Source organism: Chiloscyllium punctatum, chromosome 2 (genome assembly GCF_047496795.1).
Source record: "Chiloscyllium punctatum isolate Juve2018m chromosome 2, sChiPun1.3, whole genome shotgun sequence".
NCBI classification, from domain to species: domain Eukaryota; kingdom Metazoa; phylum Chordata; class Chondrichthyes; order Orectolobiformes; family Hemiscylliidae; genus Chiloscyllium; species Chiloscyllium punctatum.
In genome coordinates this window covers 144371646-144394882 of record NC_092740.1, presented here as the reverse complement: position 1 = coordinate 144394882, position 23237 = coordinate 144371646, and the positions used below count along the sequence as shown (strand labels likewise).

The 23237-nt window shown below is 40.9% G+C and overlaps 2 long non-coding RNA genes across 4 annotated transcripts in view; both read right to left on the bottom strand.

Annotated features, from left to right (window-relative positions):
- Window positions 1–23237, bottom strand: part of LOC140491353 (uncharacterized) — a 197380-nt gene that overhangs the window by 154100 nt on the left and 20043 nt on the right. The window lies entirely within an intron of this gene.
- On the bottom strand, window positions 615–17757 carry LOC140491360 (uncharacterized). The gene is made up of 3 exons (XR_011963296.1): window positions 11956–17757; window positions 11679–11785; window positions 615–2331 (listed from the first exon to the last, which is right to left on the bottom strand). It is a non-coding gene; the product is annotated as an uncharacterized lncRNA (long non-coding RNA).

Sequence of the window (23237 nt, the reverse complement as noted above, 5' to 3'; positions counted from 1 at the left end):
CACTTTACTTTCACTTTACTTTCACTTTCTGAACAATATTCTGAACTATTTGTGGACTATACTGAAACTTTAAAGGCCATGTTATTCAATACCCTGTTGATGCTTTACATGCTGAGTAACATGAGCGAAAGGAATCTGGAGGGAAAGATTTGGGACAGGTTTGTGGGTTCAGAATGAGTGACAGTTGAAGCAACTAACATCAGATGTGGCAGGAAAGTCTGAGAAAGCCATTTTATCTTTCTAGAATCAGAAAGTACTTGAGTGACAGATATAACTTGGTTGAAAACAGTTTTCATAACAAAATGTTCAGGGACCTTGGAATGCAGGTTCATATCTCCTTGAAAGTGGAGTCGCAGGTAGATTGGATAGTGAAGAAGGTGTTTGATATGCTTTCCTTTATTGGTCAGAGTATTGAGTACAGGAGTTGGGAGGTCATGTTGCGGCTGTACAGGACATTGGTTCGGTTGGAATATTGCATGCAATTCTGGTCCCTTTCCTATCGGAAAGATGTTGTGAAACTTGAAAGGGTTCAGAAAAGATTTACAAGGATGTTGCCAGGTTGGAGGATCTGAGCTACAGGGAGAGGCTGAACAAGCTGGGGCTGTTTTCCCTGGAGCGTCGGAGGCTGAGGGGTAACCTTATAGAGGTTTACAAAATTATGAGGGGCATGGATAGGATAAATAGACAAAGTTTTTTCCCTGGGGTTGGGGAGTCCAGAACTAGAGGGCATAGGTTTAGGGTGAGAGGGGAAAGATATAAAAGAGACCAAAGGGGCAACTTTTTCACGCAGAGGGTGGTATGTGTGTGGAATGAGCTGCCAGAGGATGTGGTGAAGGCTGGTACAATTACAACATTTAAGAGGCATTTGGATGAATAGGAAGGGTTTGGAGGGATATGGGCTGGGCACTGGCAGGTGGGACTAGATTGGGTTGGGACATCTGGTCGGCATGGATGGGTTGGACCGAAGGGTCTGTTCCCATGCTGTATATCTCTGACTCTATATCATGTCCTTTGAAGAATTTTGTGATAGTGTTTAAGCATACAATCTGAAAGAGACTGACAGGGACATGCTGTATGAAGTATTTGACCTGCTGGAAAGCATATTCCCCCTCGAGATGAAGCATTGCCAGACCTAACAGAGGAGAGGTATCTGATACATCTCAGCAAACCACAGGGAATAAAATCTACAAACGTGTAGGAGACCAGTTCCTTCCACACAGTGCTCCTACAAAACATGGTTTCTCCAGGGAAACAATCACTTGATGAAAATAGAGGACCAGGCTGGAAGTAAGCAGCATTCAAACTCTGCATCAACTTCTTTGAAGAATCCAAAGACATGTACTCTGACTCCTTGGGAAACAAATTACTTCTGAATGATGGCAGGATTGGACAGCATTATAAATACTAATCATTCCATGGTGGGTACATTGGCTTTGATTTCTTGTTACGGCCATTCAATATTCTACTATTTGTATTTGTTACTATTGGAAATTTTACTTAAACTTAAACAAAAATGCACTTGCAACACTACCTGTTCTCTACTCTTCTTTTGTTTGTTACATTCAGCAGGCCAACCAGATCTTAGCTGGCCTCATATCCATTCCTGTGTCTGCACATAAGTGGGGGGGGGGGTCATGCTGGTTCCCTGTCCTCTCTCAGAGGCTGCCTCACCTACATTGAGCAACACACCATCCTACATTCTGTTTTGTTGATTCTACTCAGGTACATTACTCATTACAACCACTTAACTTGCAAGCATACTTATCTTTCTTGTTCTGTGCATTTCTTCACATTCCATCTAACCACTTCCCATTCCCTACTCATCCTCATAACTTATTATGCTTCTCACTGATATTCTCCCTCACTATCCATCAGGTGCCATTACTGGGGTCTGTTCCTGACCTGCTGGAGAGGAGAGAGAGCATTGATCATAAGGTTAAAGTCAATAACTCAAGGTAGTCCCCTCAGATTCCCCAGCTAACAACAGCCAAGTGTGAACTTCTGGCCATTAGTGCCATTGGAACCTCGCAGCCAGCTGATGATGCAGTAAAATATCAGTGACTTGCACGTCATTCAGCATTTGACTTAGAGTGAATTATGACTATCTTTATGACGATAAGCTCCAATGTCTCCCTAAATAGATGCTGCCATGGCCTGCTTGGTATTTCCAGGATTTTCTGCTTTCATTTCAGACTTCCAGCATCGACAGTAGTGATTGCAGTACCTTGGAAGCATCATTGAAGAGGATGACAATGATTTACCAAGAGACCTCCAAGTACAATGGGCTTTGCACCTCAGCGAGAGTCTTGGAGATAGTGAAGACTGCAGATCCTGGAAAGATAGAGTCAATAAATTGTGGAGCTGGAAAAAGAATAGTGGATCAAGCAATATCAGAGGAGCAGGGGAGTCGACATTTCAGGTCGGAACTTTTCATTCACCCTCAGCCAGAGTTATCAACTCCTGGGAAAGGAATGTGGGCACTTTGGCATGGACCTCCATGCAGTGGCATTTGGGTTGGTGCAGTGCATCATGTGGGTGCAGGGATAGCAGGTGGGTGGAAGAAAGACTGCAGAGAAAGAGGGTGTCCCAGGCAGTATTTACTGCACTTGACATTCAAACATCAGGAGAAAAGTGTCTGGGCAGTAACAATCAAGAAGGACAATATAATAAAAGGAATGCTGGCTCACAGCTCCTGGGACCCGAATTCAATTCCCGCCTCAGGCGACTGTGTGTGGAGTTTGCACATTCTCAGTGTGTCTGCGTGGGTTTCCTTCGGGTGCTCCAGTTTCCTCCCACAATCCAAAGATGTGCAGGTCAAGTGAATTGGCCATGCTAAATTTCCCATAGTGTTAGGTGCATGAGTCAGGGGTAAATATAGGGTAGGGGAATAGGGCTGGGTGGATTTCTCTTGGGAGGGTCGGTGTGGACTTGTTAGGCCAAATGGCCTGTTTCCTCACTGTCGGTAATCTAATCTAAAAGAATAGAATTGGTTAAGACACAATAAGAAAAGCAAGTATGAGGATTTTTTTAATTAAAAAAAATAAGCAGTGAATCATTTTTCTGCAATTGTACAAGGTGTTGGAGAGGCCGCAACTGGAGTATTGTGTGCAGGTTCTGGTCTCCTTGCTTGAGGAAGGATATAATGGCTTTGGAGGTGTGCAGAGGTTCACTAGGTTGATTCCGGAGATGAGGGGAGTTACCCTATGGGGAGAGGTTGAGCTGCCTAGGACTATACTCGCTAGAATTTAGAAGAATGAGGGGGCATCTTCTAGAAACATATAAAATTATGAAAGGGATAGATAAGATAGAAGCAAGTTGTTTCTGCTGGTGGGTGAGACTAGGACTAGTGGCATGACCTCAAGATTAGGGGTAATAGATTTAAGACAGAAATGACGAGGAACTGCTATTCCCAGAGAGGAATGAATTTATGGAATTCTCTGCCTAAGGAAGCAGTACAGGCACCTTCATGAAATATATTCAAGACACAGTTTGATTGGTTTGTGCATGGTAGGGGAATTAAGGGTTATGGGGATAATGCAGGTCGGAAGAGCTGAGACAATGGATAGATCAACCATGATCTTAATGAATGGCGGAGCTGGTTTGATGGGCCAAATGGCCTACTCCTGCTTCTCTTACTATGAAACTATACATCAAACTGCAATAAGACGTTTGTCTCCTGTACTCAAATCCTGTTGTGATGAAGGCCAACATGCTATATGCCTCCCTGATTGATGCTGCACCCAAAGGCTGTGTTTTAGTGATGAATGAACAGGGGCACATAGGTCAATTTGGACACAAAAACTTCTCAATCTTACATTTAAAAAATATTCTACCGTTCTGATTTTCCTACCAGAGTGAATAACTTCACACTTATTCATGTTTGTCAACAGTCATTTATGCGGAGTGGCATCTAGAAATCCATTTAAATAATATCCACAAACTTTTCCTTTTTTCCACAAATTACTTCCTTAAAATATTCAGTTCAGTTTATTATATTAGCCGTACACTTGACAAATCTATGCTAGCTCTCTTATTGGTTCATTTTTGTCCAAATGCACAGTCACTCTGTTACTAACAACAAATTCATATCAGAACAAGCATTAGAGCAAAAGAACCAAAATTTCCATATTTATTTTTCTAATTTTCCATAACTAATGGAACGACTTTGGCAATATTGCAATAAAAGAGGACAGTTCCTCACTCGAGAGAGTTTAGAAATTTGTAACTGAAACATCTGTAATGTCATCACCTACATTTTTAATAAACTGAGTTGGAAGCCATAATGTCCTGTAGAATTGTCTATGTTCAGTATTCTTATTTTCTTCATTACTTATTCTTAAAAGTCTTTTAAATCTAGTAAATTTAGCCCCTCAAATTAATTTTGGTTTTCCTTGTATCTCTGGTACTGTATCCTCTTCCTTTACTGTGAAGACCACTATAAAGTAAGCATTTAGTAACAATGTCAAGGCCTTAGAGAGGATGCACAGAAGATCATAAAGAATGAGAATATTGAAGATAAACTTCAGTTACATGGAGAGTCCAGAGAAACCTCCCTTCATATGGCACTCTTCCATGCAAATGCAAGAGATGTAACATCACCATTCAAGGCCCCAGGTAAAGCAGCAAATTAAGTATGCATTTTCCAATTTAGTCTATTGATCCATTGCTTATAATATAGTCTCCTCATATATTGGATAGACCAAATGCGGATTGGTTGACTACTTTCTAGAACACCTCCATTTAGTCTGAAAGCATGATCCTGAGCTTCCAGTGGCCTGTCATTTGAATTCTCCACTTTCCCCTCACACTAACATCCCCTTCCGTGGCCTGCTGTCCTGTTCAGTGAAGCTCGACATAAACTTGAGGAGCAGTACCTCATCTTTCCTTACTGGGCTATAACTTACAACTTTCTGTGAGCTAAAAGTCCTTCAAAACTCTAAACAAAATTTTATTCACTCATCATTCCTATATTGCTGACCTAATACCTTGACAATTAAATTCAGAACATATTTTCAAATTGCTGGTCAGGCCTCGCCCTCCCTTAAGGGTTCAGAAAAGTTTTACAAGGATGTTGCCAGGGGTGGAGGATTTGAGCTATAGGGAGAGGCTGAATAGGCTGGGGCTGTTTTCCCTGGAGCATCGGAGACTGAGGGGTGACAATATAGAGGTTTATAAAATCATGAGGGACTTGGATAGGATAAATTGACACGGTCTTTTCCCTGGTGTGGGGGAGCCTATAAGTAGAGGGCATAGGTTTAGGGTGAGAGGAGAAAAATTAAAAAGGGACCTAAGGGGCAACTTTTTCACACAGAGGGTGGTGCGTGTGCTGGAGGCTGGTACAATTACAACATTTAAAAGGCATCTGGATGTGTATATAAATAGGCAGGATTTAGAGGGATATGGGCCAAGTGCTGACACATGAGACTAGATTAGGTTAGGATATCTGGTTGGCATGGATGAGTTGGACCGAAGGGTCTGTTTCCGTGTTGTACATCTCTATGATTCTAGAGTCATAGAGTCATACAACATGGAAACAGACCCTTCAGTCCAACCAGTCCATGGCGACAATAGTCCCAAACTAAATTATTTTCACCTATCTGAGTTTGGCCCATATCCCTCCAAACCTTTCCTCTGAAAGTACTTATTTAAATGTCTTTTAAATGTTCTAATTTTACCAACATCCACCACTTCCTCAGGAAGTTCATGCAAACCACTCGCTGTGAAAAAAAATTTCCCTCATATCTTTTTTAAAATCTCTCTCCTCTTACATTAAAGATGTGCCCCCTTGTTTTGAAACCCCCCCATCCTGGGGAAAAGACAACCACCATTCCCTTTATCTCTACCACTCATAATTTTATAAACCTTCTGTAAGGCTACCTCTCAACCTCTTATGCTCTAGTGAAAAAAGTCTCAGCTTACCCAGCCTCTCCTTTTTACTCAAACCTTCCATTCCTGGCAATATCCTGAAATATCTCTTCTGCACTCTCTCCACCTTAATAATATTCTTTCCATAACTGGGTGACCAGAAATGGACACAGTACTCTAGGCGAGGCCAGACTAATATCCTGTACAACCTCAGATTTAACAACATACTCCAGCATTGATCCTCCACAATGTTTGTATTGTCTCCTCGCCTCTTGAGCACCCTAATTTTAAGTGTTCTATCAGAGGCGGTCTTCAGGTTTTAAACTCTGGAATTCTCTCCCCTAAACCTCTACAACTCTCTACTCCTCTTAAAGTATTCCTTATAACCTATCTCTTTGACCAAACTTTTAATCACCTTTCATAATATCACCTAATGTGGTTTAGTGACTGATTTTGCCCCTTGATGTTTCTGGAAAGTGCTTTGGGATGTTTTATTATGTTAGCAGCACTTTCTAAATAGTGCTAACAGCTGGGTTATGTTGGGCCAATGGTGATAATGATGTTACAACAGGGTAGATTGACAACCTCTTCACCAGGGAAAACTGATTTTAAAAGTTAACTGAAAGAAGTACCACTGGGTGCTGCAATTCACAAAAGTTCAGGATAAGGCATAAGCATGCATTCAGAAAAACAATATTAAAATCAAGAATCTAAAGAATATTATGCATTTATTTGATGTTGTAAAAGTCATTTACTTAAATAGCTCTTCAGCGCAAATACAATCATAGAGACACAGATGTACAGCACGGAAACAAACCCTTTGGACCAACTTGTCCTTGCTGACCAGGTATCCTAGATAAATCTGGTCCCATTTGCCAGCATTTGACCCATATCCCTCTAAACCCTTCTTATTCATATATGTATCCAGATGCCTTTTAAATGTTGTAATTGTACCTGCCTCCACCACTTCCTTTGACAGCTCATTCCATACATGCACTGTCCTCTGTGAGAAAAAATTGCCCTTTTAGATCCCTTTTAAATCTTTCCTCTCTCAGTTTAAACCAATGCCCTCTAGTGTTGGACTCTCCCATCCTGGGAAAAGACTTTGGCTATTCACCCTATCCATACCCTCATGATTTTATAAACCTCTATAATGTTACCCCTCAGCCTCTGATGCTCCAGGGAAAATCAGCCCCAGCCTATTCAGCCTCCCGTATAGCTCAAACACTCCAATCCGGCAACATCCTGGTAAATCTTTTCTGAACCCTTTCAAGTTTCACAACATCCATTGTATAGGAAGGAGACCAGAGTTACATGTGATATTCCAAAAGTGGCCAAACCAATATCCTATACGGCCTCAACACAACTTACCAACTCCTATACTCAATGCTCTGACCAATAAAAGAAAGCATGCCAAACGCCTTCTTCACCATCCTCTCTGCCTGGGACTTGTCTTTCAAGGAATTATGAACCTGCACTCCACTGTCTCTTTGTTCAGTAACACTCCTCAGGACCTTATCATTTAAGTGTCTCCATCCTGCCTTGATTTGCCTTTCCAAAATGCAGCATCTCACGTTTAAGTTAAACTCCATCTGCCACCCCTCAGCCCATTGGCCCATCTGATTAAGATCCCATTGTACTCTGAGGTAACCTTCTTCTCTGTCCACTACACCTCCAATTTTCATGTCATTTGCAAACTTACTAACTATGCCTCCTATGTTCACATCCAAGTCACTTACATAAGTGATGAAAATCAGTGGTCCCAGCACCAATCCTTGTGACACACTGCAGGTCACAGGCTTCCAGTTTGAAAAGCAACCCTCCATCATCGCCCTCTGTCTTCTATTTTTTGAACCAGTTCTGTATCAAAATGGCTAGTTCTCCCTGTATTCCATGTGGTCTAACATTGCTAAACAGTCTACTATGAGGAACCTTGTCGACTGCCTTACGGATGTCCATATAGATCATGTCCACTGCTCAGCCCTCACCAATCCTCTTTGTTACTAATTCAAAAACTCAATCAAGTTATGAATTTTAGGAAATTCAGTCTTGTATACAAGTTGAACAAAGATCCAGTTCCTGCATCTTAGGAATAAATACAAAAATGTTATTTTTGCACCTCAGAATTGAACCTTCTTGTTATCCAAAATCTTAAAATTGTCTCTTGCTTTGTCAGCCTTGCTTGGGAATTTAGAATGGAACATTTTCCTTCACTTCTGGGTGAATAATTTTCAACAAAGGAGTTCAGCTTTGCTGACAATTTTGAGAGATAGTTTAACTTTTTTGTTGATGTGAAGTTGTTCACCTCATTTCACACATACACAAATCCTATTTGGCTTGGTAAAAAAAAAATCAAAAACTAATCAGCCTTGAACTCAGGCATTATTTTCACCTTCCATGATTCTCTCTTCAAAGCTACTGAATCCTATTACTTTCTGTTTGATTGAATTCATTTTTTTTTCTACATTTAATTCTGAGGATCATTTTTGCTCCTTAAATGTTTTTTGATGAACTTTCTTGAAAATCAGAGACTTATGCATATTAAAACATATATAGTTATTTTAGCATCTTTTGTTATCGATGGCTAGTGTCTTTTAAGTTCCAATTTACATTTGAAGCCTGAAACATAATCTTTAGTTAAACAAATTAATAACTCAATAAGGAATATTGTGTTATTGTCTAGTTCTTTCTCATTTTTCTTAATTATTTTTGGCTTTTCTGTGATGATATGACTGAACTGGAAATGTCTGGGAGCCACAAATGAGATGAAAAACAGAAATTAGGAAATTAAAAGTAAAGGCATAAGCACATGTCATCATAGGATTAAAAGTGATATCTTCAAACCAGATTGTTAAGGGTTAGTTGTTAATGGTTAATTGGATGTGACAATGAGCAATTGAAGACAAGTTGAAAATTATTGGTTCAATGCAAGTCAGTTGTTTTGGCTGTCAGGGAACCATGTGACATGGCTACTTAAAGGTTTTCTGCACAATGGGAAAGAACTGAAAGCACCCAGAATAGTATTAATATCAGAGACTTTGCAACACTCATTGGACTTCAACTTGGATGGTTAGCCTGATATCAGTGGTGGGGAAAATGCTGGAGTTGATGATTAAGGATGTACTAACTGAGCATTTGGAAAGTGGTGACAGAATTAGATTAGATTACTTACAGTATGGAAACAGGCCCTTCAGCCCAACAAGTCCACACCGACCCTCCGAAGAGCAACCCATCCAGACCCATTCCCCTACATTTACCCTTTCACCTAACACTATGGACAATTTAGCATAGCCAATTCACCTAACCTGCATCTTTGGACTGTGGGAGGAACCGGAGCACCCGGAGGAAACCCACGCAGACACAGGGAGAATATGCAAACTCCACACAAACAGTTGCCCAAGGCGGGAATTGAACCCGGGTCTCTGGCGCTGTGAGGCTGCAGTGCTAACCACTGTGCCACAATTGGTCGAAGTCAGCATGAAATCACTAAAGGGAAATCATGCTTGACAAATCTTCTAGAATTTTTTTTAAGGATGTGATTAGTAGTGTGGATAAGGTTGAATCAGTAGATGTTGTGTATCTGGACTTTCAAGAGGTTTTTGACAAGGTCCCACACAAGAGACCAGTGAGCAAAATTAAAACTCATGGTGTTGGAGGTAATGTATTGATGTGAATAAGAGAACTGGTTGGCAGACAGGAAGCAAAAAGTTGGAATAAATAGATCCTGTTCAGAGTGGAAGGCAATGATGAGTGGTGTACTGCAAGGTTCAGTGCTGGGACTACAGCTGTTCACAATATACATTAATGAAGAAATTGAATTCAATGTCTCCAAATTTGCAGATGGCCCTGTATGTGCAGTGAAGAGGATGCTAACAGGCTGCAGTGTGGTAAATACTTGACAAATACAATATAATATAAATAAATGTGAGGTTATCCACTGACAAAAACAGGGATGCAGATTATTATCTGGATGGTGGAAGTTTAGGAAATGGGAGGTGCAATGAGACCTGGGTGTCATAGTGGAACAGTTGCTGAAGGTGATGAGGAAAGCTAATGGCATGCTGACCTTCATAGGGGATGATTTAAGTGTTGGAATAAGGATGTTTTGTTGCAGTTATACAGGGCCTTGGTGAGGCTACACCTTCAGTATTGTGTGCAGTTTTGGTTTCCTAGTCTGAGGAAGGATATTCTTACTATTGAGGGAGTCCAGTGAAGGTTCACCAGACTGATTCTCAGGATGGCAGGACTGACATATAAAGGAAAACTGGGCTGACTGTGCTTGTATTTACTGGAATTTAAACGGAGGGGGAATCTCATAGAAATGTAAAATCCTGATGAGACTGCACAGGCTCGATGTGGGAAGAGTGTTCCTGATATTGGTGAAGTACAGAATTAAGTGTCACAGTCCAAGAATAAGTAAGCAATTCAGGACTGAGATGAGGAAGAATTTCTTCACTCAGACTTGTGACCCTACGGTATTGTCTAGCACAGAAAGCTGTTGGTGCTAGTTCATTGGATATATTCAAGAGGGAGCTGGATGTGGCCCTTGTAACTAAAGGGATCAAGAGGTATGGAGAGAAAGCAGGCGTGGGATACGGAGGTTGCATGTTCAGCCATGATCATATAGAATGGTGGTGCAGGTTCGAAGGGCCAAATGGCCTACTTCTGCACTTTATTTTCTGTTTCAATTGATTGGGATAGTGATCAGTGCCACAAACCCAGAGTTCCCCAGACTAGCTGTTGCACCCCAATGGACAGAAGGCAGTGAGACTCAATATTAAACATGTCTAAAGTTTAATAGTCACTCATAAGAGACAAATGCAACTAATGTAGAGTTAGCTAATAAACTTGCTTTATATTAAAATGCATGTTTTTTTTTGTAACATTTTGATCAGACCAAAAAAAAAGGTAGGACCTTTTCAGTTAATACTAAGGTCCTGGGTAGTGTTATAGAACAGAGACCTAGGGGTTCAGCATTCTTTTAAGTTTGCATTACATGTAGACAACACTTATCTTCATTGCTCAGATATGAGTACAGGAGGAGGGAAGTCACTTTAGGTTGTACAGGATGTGGGTGAGGCTTCTTGCGGAGGACTGTTTCCAGTCCTGATTGCCATGTTATAGGAAGGATATTATCAAGCTGGAGAGGATTCAGAAAAGATTTACCAGGATGTTGCTGGGAAAGGAAGATTTGATTTATAGGGAGAGACTGGGACTACTTTCACTGAAGGATATGCTTGAGGGGTGACCTTATAGAGGTTTTTTAAATCATGAGGTATAGATAAGGTGAAAGGCAGTTGTCTTTTCCCTAGGGTGGGGAATTTCAAGCCTAGGGGGCATATTTTTAAAGTGAGAGAAGAAAGAATTGAAAAGGACATGAGCAGCTTCTTTTTAGTGGTTCATGTGTGGAATGAACATCCTCAGAATGTGGTGGATGCAGGTACAGTCACAATGTTTAAAATATATTTTTGATAAGTGTATAAATAAGAAATGTTTGGAGGGATATTGACCTTGTACAGGTAGGTAGGACTAGTTTAGTTTGGGATTAGAGCCAGCATGGTTGGACCGAAGGGTCTATTTCCATGCTGTATGACTTTGACTGGACCTGTGTGATCCAGGAGCTCTTGTGGCGCTATCTTACCTCTGGACCAGAAGCTTCAAGACTCACTTGCCGCAAAGGAATATCATAACATGCCTGAACAAGTTAATTAAAAATAGTATGGAGGCTGTTTGACATTACAGTCAACTTTCTTTTTAAATTTTAAATCTCTTCTGTCGATAGATCATACCCAGACTATTCCCTGGTCACTTACTGTTCACTTTACAGTTTGCCTGGATGTGACCAGAAGCTTTTCTGCTGCCATTATTTCACTTGAGGACATCATTAATTTTGAAGGACAGATTTGCAGGCCACGGGATTCTAGTGAGCAGAGCAGAGCAGAACAAATTATACAGTGCAGTGCTTAAACATCCAGAGAGAACAGAATTTGTAATAATGCATACTGGGTAAGCAGGAATGGAGCAGTCTCCATTTACTCATCTTTGATTCATATACCCTGTGTTATCTTTAGTTAACAAAAATCTACCAACCTCAAATTTTGAAATGTTAATTGATCCAGCATCCTCATGCATTTGGAAGAGGGATATTCAAATTTTCATGAACCCGTGTGTGATAAACACTTCCTGATTTCACTGCTGACTGGCTGAGTTTCAATTTTGATAGAGCTTTCCAGAAGTAGCAGTGCACAATGTTATCCCTCAACCTATACCTAAAGATACAGAGGGTTATCACTGTAGTTAATGGGAATTTGCTGCATGTATATTGGTTACTGTATTTCCAACAGATTGAGTGATCCCACTTAAAAATTATTGAATTGATTATCAGGCATTTTGTATGTTTACAGGTTATGAAAGGGACTAATTAATGTAAGTCATTTTGTTTCAGGGGAAATAGCTTCTCTGACTGTCCATTCTCAAATCCATTTGTGTCCATATACATCAATCAGCCTTCTTAACCCAAGGTAGCTTGATGTTAATGCAAGCTAGCGTCCTAATTTAACTCTTTAAACACTGGAATATGTGAATTTGCACCTCCTCTCTCCAATACAATGTAACTTTCTTGAGACAGTGTTTAGAACTGAACACACTTCTCCAGATGTACCTGACAAATGCTCTGTAAATCTGCAATATCAATTTCAGTTTTGTGCTTTAACTCCATTGACATGAACATCAGCACTTTTTTTTATGCTTTTTGTCCCTGTCTACTTAAAAGTGATTTGCTTACAAGGGCATTTAATTCCTTTTGTTCCTGTTCTCCCTGAGAAAGAAATATTGATATTTGTCTTTCCTGTATCCAAATTGGGTGATCTCAAATTTCACCACACTCCTCACAATTTTCTCATAAAATTAATCTTAATCCTTTTTAATTTTCTGCTCCCATCTACATAACATTGTGCCCCCTTTTCTAGTGTTGTATGGAATCATTCATATTGTAAGTCACCACAGTTTTCATTCTTTTTGGAATATAACTTAGAATGATTTAATTGAAAAACTGGTACGTTTTGCAACTTGAAAATATATATTGTTGCACAGTGTAATACAATGATGTTTTTTGGAATCAAAATGTGTGAAATCTAGACTGAAAGGTACTAAGGTTATTGATTAAGGGTGTTCTGCCAGGCAACAGCTCTCCAGTTGATTGAGCAAAGTAGGGTGATCAAGTGCTGTAAGTACCAAGAACAGCAAAAGAGTGGAAATGACCTGGAGTCTGCAGAGTCTGCATCCCTCTCTTTTGCTTATCATGTCTGTGCGAGGGAATATTATTGAAAACCCCCAAGAAATCTCCAAAGCAACACTTCATAATAGACATACATTTCCTGTTCAACCATCAAATCAAAGGATGACCAAAGCTGTACTGGCAACAGCATATCATCACTGGAAAAAAAATCAAAAGAACGTTCAGAGAAAAATAGCTTTCCTGTTTGTGGTCTGGACATTTGATCTTTACAATTTAGTTCACTGTCTACTTTCTTTTCCACCCATAGAATATATTAAACCATTTGTGTGTGTGTGTGTGTGTGGAAATTTTAAAGGAATATAAGTTAGACTGCATGCACTGGAAATCTTTTCTTTCACTGTTCTTGAAGTTGTCTTATAACAGCATTAATTTTACTGTTACTGGAAAAACTTTGTTTGCACTTTTCCTGGATTTTACAGAGTCAGGTAGCTTGGGATTTGCCCTCATTTGGGATCTTTATAGATTTTAAATGTTTTGTGATAAATTGTAGAACAGTGGGGCATGATTTATCAGTTCACTATTCCCAATTAAATCATGACAGAAATTTGACTCACTGCTAGCATTTTCTGAAATAGGACAACATAAGATTGGATGTTGAATTAGAGTAAGTTGTAAAGATAAAAAGGACAAACACCAGGTTTCTCATATCAAAATAAGATGGTATTAGAAACAGCTAAAATATTTGTACAGTTAGAAGAAATACTACTGACAAATTTGCAAATATTAACAAAAACCAATAGAATTTGCAATTACATTGTAGGTGGAATTACCTGCTAGATATAAGAAGGCAAAAGTCATTGAAGTACTAACATAACAGTTAAGCTCAGCAGAAATAAAAGGGAGAATACAAGAGTAAGTAGTGAGGAGGAGAAAAGCAACCAGAAGGAAAATAAAACAAGGTTTGTAGGTTTAACTGCAATCAGGAGCTAGAAGTAAAGTGCTATGAGTGTAGGTGAGGTGAATAGGGTAGATGAGAGATGTGTAGGATTATTGTCAAATTGAATACAACTCCTTTTTCTTCAAATATTGCTATTAAACCCTTAACTGTATTAAGGGATACAATGGCAGAAGAAGGATATTGTTTCCCCTCCAGAGAACGCAATGGAAGCCAGAGTGCTAGTAAACAGGATAAAAGGAAAATGTAACTGTTAAGAAATAACTCTTAGATGGAATTGACTTATTCCTAAGAAATTATTTGCCTGGAGTAAAGGTTACAACTTCACCTATGACCTTGAAAAGCCAGAAGGAGGTTGAAGAGACAGAACAGTTACAGAAACCATTTCCAGGTATTTTTCACTGGTGTGTGATGACCAGAGCAATGGCTAAACAAAATCAGAGGTCACTAATATCACAAGGAGATGTTAGAGTAACTGATCTTTTCGATCATCACCATCCTTAAAGAAAGTGTGTTTTGAAGTCTTTGCTCATCAACGCTCAAAGTTAACACAAGCAGCTCCCACTGAGGCTGAAGGACTTAACATTATCTAGAAGCAGTTCTGTAACCAACTGAAGGTATCCTCAGAGTAATGGATAAAGAATGGACAATTGTTCACAAGATTGTGGTACCACTCAAGTATTGTCAGAAGATGTTGAGACTCACATGAAATTCTTATGGCATGACAAGAAAGAACACAGAAATCTCAAACAAACATTTAATCAGAGCAAGACTTGCATGTTCTCCCATGTCTGTGTGGGTTTCCTCCAGGTGCTCTGGTTTCCTCCCACAGTCTAAAGAAGTGCAAGTTAAGTGGATCAGCCTTGCTAAATTGCCCATAGTGTCCAGAGATGTGCAGGTTAGGTGAATTAGCCATGGGAAAGGCAGGGTTACAGGGACGGGGATGGGGGGGCAGTGGGTCTGGTGGGATGCTCTTCAGAGTTGTTGTGGACTCAATGGGCTGAATGGCCTGCTTCCATGCTTAGGGATTCTATGAATATACAATAACCCATCCCTTCATCCAAATTTTAATCGTATGTGGTGAAAAATGAGGCCCTAGGATAAATCGCTGGTGAAACATCACTTGTCCCTTTATCCCAATTAGAGAACAAACCTTTTGTTCCTATTTTGGCCCTATTTTCTTTCTCCTGTCTCTCAAACAGTTTGAACTCTTGGTCTGCAGTTATCTCCATTTCTATATGCTATTCCTTTCACTAATTACCTATTGTTACAAAATGTTATCAATGGCATTCTGAAAGTCCACATAGACAACATGCAAAGACACTTAGCTGGCTTGCTGGATGACACATCAATGCTGCACTCCCTGTGCAGCATTGCCACATATCCTTTTTCAGATAAGATAAAGTGATGTCTGCACTCTTCTGAGATGAAAATGAAAAGTTCCTGGCACTAGTTAAAGAAAAAGTCCTCTCTCTATCATGACCAGTATTAATTTCTCAGTCAACATTACCAAGAAACAAACAATCACACTACAATTTGTGGGACCCTGCTGTTGGTTGCTGAATTTATTGACATTGCAACATCAGAAGTAAATCAGTTTGGAATGTTCTGAGATTGTGAAGAGACTATATAAATGCAATATTTTTCCTAATTTAATCTGAAATCAGAATGAATATTGGCATTGCTAGCTGAATAGCACTTATTATCCATTTCTCACTGTCTTTGAAGAGGTGATTATGAGCTGCCATCCTGAACCACTGCAAGCTATTTGATAGTTGGATACCCACAGTTAGGGAGGGAGTTCCAGGATTTGGAATCAACCCAATGCTGGAGCAGTGATATGTTTCCAAATCAGGATGGTGTATGGTTTGGAGGGGAACTTGCAGGTGGTGTATCTTTTGCCTTTGTCCTTGGTGGGAGAAATTGCGATTTGAAAGGTATTGTCAAAGGAGCCTCAGTGAGTTGGTGTATACTGTCTACAAGATGCATTATAAGTATATTATCTGTATTGTCAAAATCAATTTAAAATGAAAATAAAAATGGATATTAGACTATTTAAACTAGCAGTACTGCATTTGAGTTGAAAAATTGAGGGTTAACATTCTTTGAGAATATTTGTGGCCGAGAACTGGGCAGCAATAAATAGCTGTATTTGATGAAAATGATTGTGTGTAGTTAGATATGTAAACTGATGAGCAGTCAATAAATGCTAGCACTCATTAAAATCATTGCACATTGCCAGGATCAGCCCAGTACACATAAGGTGTTAACTGGGTTTCCTTAGCAAGGTCCAAAAGCAATGGAAGCTGACGCTGGGACTTAAATCCTGGCAGAAAGATTTACTAATGCTGTTGGGTTTAAAATAACTTGTCAAGTGCATGGAAAACTGAGGGGTAATCTAAATTAGAAGGAAGTAGAGTTGGTAACAGGAAGTTTGAAAAGATGCTAGGGAGACTAGAAGACAGGAGAAGCAAAGCTGAGCACTGGGTAGACTTTGAAAGTGGAATTATGTCACAAGTAAGACCCCATGGGATTGAAGGCAATTTGACAAACTGGATCTAAAACTGGCTTATAGATAAGAGGCAAAGGTGACGGTGGAGAGTTTTTCTTTGTAATTGGAAGCCTGTAACCAGCGGTGTTCCACAGGATCAGTGCTGCAGCCCTATGTTTCTTATATGTATCAATGACTTGAATGTGAATATAGAAAGGTATAACGTTTGCGGGTGGTGTTGATTTTGAGGAGAATAATCTCAAGTTACAATCTGATATTAGTTAGCTGATAAGTTGGGTAGAGCAATGGCAGATGGAATTCTGAGCTGATGTATTTTGGAAGGTCTAATAACGGAAGGATAGACACAATGAATGGTAGGGCGCCAAGGGGTATGGAGAAACAAAACGGATCTTGGTGTACAAGTCCATAAATCCCTGAAGGTGTCAGTATAGGGAGATAGGGTGGTGAAGAAAACATACAGGGTGCTTGCTTTCATTAGCTAGGATGTCAAATGTAGGCGCAAAGATGTATTTTTACAACTTCATAAATCATTGCTTAGGCCACTATTCACTTGACTATTGAAAGGATGTGATTGCACTGGAGAGGGTGCAGAGGAGATTCACCAGGATATTGCCTGGATTGGAAAGTCTCTTTTATGAATTAAAAACTGAATGGACTATGTTTTTCTTGGAGCAAAGGAGGCAGAGAGGAGATCTAATTGAGAGGGGTAGACCATGACAAAGGGTATATGTTTAACGTAAGGAGCAAATAGTTTAGGGGAGATCTAAGGAAAATCTTTCACTCAGACGGTGGCAGAATTATGGCATGTGCTGCCTGACACAATGGTGGAGACAAGTACTCTTCCCAGCATTTAAAAAGAATCTGGATAAACACTTAAAATGCCAGGGCATAATAGGCTATGGACCAGGAGGAGGTAAAGGATAACTACAGTGTGGTAATTTTTGTTTGGCATAGAAATCGTGGGCCAAAACAGTTGATTTCTATGCTGTATGATTCTGACTCTATAACTGTACATTTCTTCAAGGTGGAAAACTCATGTTCAAACAACTGTGGCTAACCAAGGAAGTTCAGGGTTGTACAAGATGAAAAGACCTATAAAGCTGCCAGAAATAGCAATCATTCTGAGAATTGAGAAATTTTGTACAATACAACAACTGAGGATCAAAAAGACCGAAGGAAAAAAGGAGAATAGATTATGAATGGAATCTGGCAAAATATGTAATACCTAAATTTCTAATGGTATATAAAAAGGAAATGTTTAGTGAAAATGAATGTGGATCCATTACAGGAAGAGTCAGGAAAATTTCTAATATGGATTAGAGAAATGGCAGAGAAATGTTTTTTTAATATCTGGTTTCACTGAAGAAGATACTCAAGACCCCACCTCCCCCTACGGAGAACGAAGAGTTAAAGGAAATTTGCATTAGTAAAAAGATCATGGTGGCAAATCATGGGCTGAAAAATGATAAATCTCCAGGACCTGATGGTCTACATCCCTGTGTCAGAACAGTTGGCTTTTGAGATAGTCGATGCATTATGGATTTATTTTCAATAATTATATAGGTCCTAGAATGATTCCTGTCATCTGAAAGGTTGCAAATAGTGAGTAACATTTGCTAAGTGAGTAAGAAAACAGAACTACATATTTGTTAGCTTTACATCTCAGTAGGAAAAATGCCAAAATCTTTGATAAAGAATGAAGGGGAGAACAAAAAGACACCTGGTTGATAATCTGACTGGGTATAGTCAGCACAGATTTGCAAATGGGAAAATCATATTTAAGGAATGTTGGAGTGTTTTGACATTACTACCAATATTGATTTAAAGGAAAGCTGATGGATGTCGTACAGTTACATTTTCAAAAGGTTTTGAAATTTCCCAGAAGCTGGTTAGAAAGATTTAAAGCACATGGAATAGTGGGTTTCATACCAGCATGGATTAAGGATCAGCTAGCAGACAGCAAACAGTAGGAATGATGGGTCTTTCTAGCATTGATTTGATTTTATTGTAGTCATGTGTACACAAATACAGTGAAAAGTTGTGTTTGGGAGCAGTACAGGCAAATCATAGCAAACAGATCATAGGGTGCTTAGAGTGAGGCATACAGGTTACACTGCACAGGTAGTGTGCAAAGAAAGATCAATATTCTTTGAAGTTAAAGAGTCCATTCATCAGCCTAATATGAGCAGGGAAGAAGTTGTTCTTGAACCTGTTGGTGCATGTATTCAAGCTTTGGTATCCTGTACCTGCTGGAAGAGGTTGTAGGAGAACGTTATCGTGGTGGGAGGGATCTTTGTTGGCAACCTTTCCACAGCAAGAAGTGTAAATGGAGTCCATGGATGGGAGGTTGGCTTCTGTGATGGTCTGGGCTGTGCACACAACTTCCTGTAGTTTCTTATGGTCCTAGGCAGAGCAGCTCTCTTACCAGGCTGCTATGTGCCTGGATAGTATGCTTTCTATGGTGCATCTGTAAAAGTTGGTGAAGGAATTTGTAGACATGCTGAATTTCCTAAGCTGCCTGAGAATAAAGAAGCATTGTTCTACCATAGTGACTGTCACATCTACGTGGGAAGTCCAGGACAGGTTGTCAATTATCATGACTACTAGGAACTCTATGCACTCGACCCTCAACCTCCACTCCATTGATATAGATGGGGTGTGTCCTCCTACTGCTCTTCTGAAGTCTGTGATCATTTTTGTTTTGCCGACATCGAGGGAGGTTCTTATCATTGCACCACAAGTCTAAGCCCTCTATCCGTTTCTCTATTCTGACTCATCATTTTGATATCTATCCTATCATGGTGGTGTCATCGGCAAACTTGCAGATGGAGGCAGGCTATGAATATTGGGGGACTGCAAAGATAGTTACTTGGGCTATTGCTCTTTACAACGTATATCAATGACTAGGAGTTCGGACACTCCATTCACCATTTGTATGATCTTTTGATCTCTGCCTATAAATTGTGTTCTGTGTGATTCCCTCTCTCCACCTGATGAAGGGGCTATGCTCTCAAACTTGTTTGACCATAACCTGGTGTTGTGATTTCTAACTTTACCTCAGTAATGGTATTATTGCCTTAGAAGTAGTGTAATGAAGGTTCACTAGACTTGTTCCCTAGGTGGTGGTGGGGTGGGGGGGGGGGGGGGGGGGGGGGGGGGGGGGGGGGGGGGGAATTGTCCTATGAAGAGAGATTAGACAACCTGGGTCTATGTTCTCTTGTGTTATGATGATTGAGATGATTGTGTTGAAACTTACAAAATGCTTAAAGATATGGATTAGAAAGATACAGGTAAGATGTTTCCCCAGTTGGTGAGTCTATGACCAAGAGGTACAATTTAAAAATAAGGGGAATGCTACTTAGGTGTGAGATGAGAACTTTTTCCTCAGAAGTTGTGATCTTTGGTATTCTTCATCACAGAGGGTTGTGAAGACTCAGTCTTGGAGTATGTTTAAGGTAGAGATTGATACATGTCTGATTACCAATGGTTATTAGGATGGAATGGGGTAGTTAAAAGGCATTGAAATGTTTGATCAGCCAAGATCGTACTGAATGGCAGAGTAGAGTCAATGGGCTGACTTGCCTACTCCTGTTCTATGTACCCTACACAAAATAAAGACTGCTTGGGGAACCTCAACACCAAGCTTCAGGACTGCTCCACATTTCCTTCATGAATACAATTCCTTTCCCAATCCATTAAACTCACTGGCAGTGAAGTGCAGGAAAAAGCTATTTGTAGAATATTTACAGGGTGCCCTTATGAAAATTCGATTGGTTGGCATTTAGAAAGCCACGCAGACTGAAATTCTTGGTGCATTTGAAAGGTCTGTCAGGAAGCCTACTGTCAGTTTTAAGACCACAGAGCACTCTAGCCACCAGCTTGGCACAGAGCTAGGAGAGCATTGTTTCCAGCTTGCAAATGATGGCCAACTGCATGAGTTCACTTGAGGACCCATCGTTGATGCAGTTCTGATTGAGCATCAATTGTGACTCCTCTGATACTGAAGCAGTCTATGCTCAAATGCAACAAGATCTGGACAATATCCAGTCTTGGGTTGATAAGTAGCAAGTTTGTGGCACACAAATACCAGGTGATGACCATCTTGAACCACTGCCTCTTGACATTTAAATGGGAAATTTAATGATGGTGACACTATCGGCAAGGGGGGGGGGAAAAGAGGGTTACCATTGACCAGAAACTCAACCTGGACCATCTCTGACACCTCCCTCCCCTTCCTGGACCTCTCCATCTCCATTAATGACAACTGACTTGACAATGACATTTTTTACAAACCCACTGACTCCCACAGCTACCTGGATTACACCTCTTCCCACCCTACCTCTTGCAAAAATGCCATCCCGTATTCCTAATTCCTCCGCCTCCGCCGGATTTGCTCCCAGGAGGACCAGTTCCACCACAGAACACACCAGATGGCCTCCTTCTTTAGAGACCGCAATTTCCCTTCCTACATGGTTAAAGATGCCCTCCAACGCATCTCGTCCACATCCCGCACCTCCGCCCTCAGACCCCATTCCTCCAACCGTAACAAGGACAGAACGTCCCTGGTGCTCACCTTCCACCCTACCAACCTTCGTATAAACAAAATCATCCGCCGACATTTCCGCTACCTCCAAACAGACCCCACCACCAGGGATATATTTCCCTCCCCACCCCTTTCCGCCTTCCGCAAAGACTGTTCCCTCCATGACTACCTGGTCAGGTCCACGCCCCCGTACAACCCACCCTCCCATCCTGGCACTTTCCCCTGCCAACGCAGGAACTGTAAAACCTGCACCCACACCTTCTGCCTCACCTCTATCCAAGGCCCTAAAGGAGCCTTCCACATCCATCAAAGTTTTACTTGCACATCCACTAATATCATTTATTGTATCCGTTGCTCCCAATGTGGTCTCCTCTACATTGGGGAGACTGGGCGCCTCCTAGCAGAGCGCTTTAGGGAACATCTCCGGGACACCCACACCAATCAATCACACCACCCCGTGGCCCAACATTTCAACTCCCCCTCCCACTCTGCCGAGGACATGGAGGTCCTGGGCCTCCTTCACCACCGCTCCCTCACCACCAGACACCTGGAGGAAGAACGCCTTATCTTCCGCCTCAGAACACTTCAACCCCAGGGCATCAATGTGGACTTCAACAGTTTCTTCATTTCCCCTTCCCCCACCTCACCCTAGTTCTAAACTTCCAGCTCAGTAACTGTCCCCATGACTTGTCCGGACTTGTCCTACCTGCCTATCTCCTTTTCCACCAATCCACTCCACCCTCTCCTCCCTGACCTATCACCTTCATCCCCTCCCCCACTCACCCATTGTACTCTATGCTACTTTCTCCCCACCCCCACCCCCACCCCCACCCTCCTCTAGCTTAACTCTCCACGCTTCAGGCTCACTGCCTTTATTCCTGATGAAGGGTTTTTGTCCGAAACGTCGATTTCGAAGCTACTTGGATGCTGCCTGAACTGCTGTGCTCTTCCAGCACCATTAATCCAGAAACTCAACTGGTCTAGTCATATAAATATTGTGGCTACACGAGCAGATCGGAGGCTAGGAATACTGCAGTGAGTAACGCCTCTCCTTACTCCCTAAAACCTGTCTGCCATTTACAAGGCACAAGTCAAGAGTGTGATGGAATATTCCCACTTGCCTGGTTGAGTGTAGCACCAACAACACACAAGACACTTTAAATCTTTCTGAATGAAACAGCCCACTTTATTGGCACCACATTCACAAACATGTGGTCCTTCTATCACCAATACTCAGTAACAGCACTGCATACAAAGCAGAAATTCACCAAGGCTTCTTAGACAGCACCTCCTAAACTCGCCACTCACCACCATCTAGAAGGACAAGGGCAGTAGATACATGAGAACATCAAGTCTCTTGTGTCACTTACCAAACTGACTTGGAAATGTCTTTGGTGTCACTGAATCAAAATTCAGGACCCCCTCGCTAACAGCATTCTAGGTGTATCTATGCCAAATAGTTTACAGCAGTTCAAAAAGGCAGCTCACCACCAACTTCTCAAGAACAGTTAGGGATAGGCAATAAATATTGGTCTGGCCAGTGAAGCCCTTATCTTCCAAATGAATTTAAAAATCTCTTCCAACCCTGTAACCCTTTCAGGTCTCTGCACTTCTCCAATTCTAGCCACATGAATGAGAGTCACAGTCAACTGGGAGCAATCCATTTAGGACAGAATGGGAGAAACTTCTTCAGCCAGAGAGTGGTTAGCTTATGGAATTTGCTGTCAGAGAAAGCAGTTGAGGCCAAAACATTGCATGATTTCAAGAAGTACTTGGGCTAGAGGGATCAAATGGCTTGAAGGAAAAGCAGGAACAGGTTATTGAGTTGGATGATCAGCCAAGATCATAACGAATGATGAAGCAGACTTGAAGGGCTGAATGGTGCTCTCCTGATGCTCTCTCTGGTTTTAATTCTTCCGATATTGAAGACCATCAGCAGTCCAAGCCTCAAGCTCATTCCCCAAAATTCTTCGCCTCCCTCCAAGATGCTTCTCAAACCCATTTTTGAAAGCTGCTATGCACCCATCTTCCATACCATCTCATCATCCATGGATATTTATCACTGTCTCGATCTAGTACCATTAAATCTTTTCAATGATAATTTAACCCAACAAAAATAAGAAGC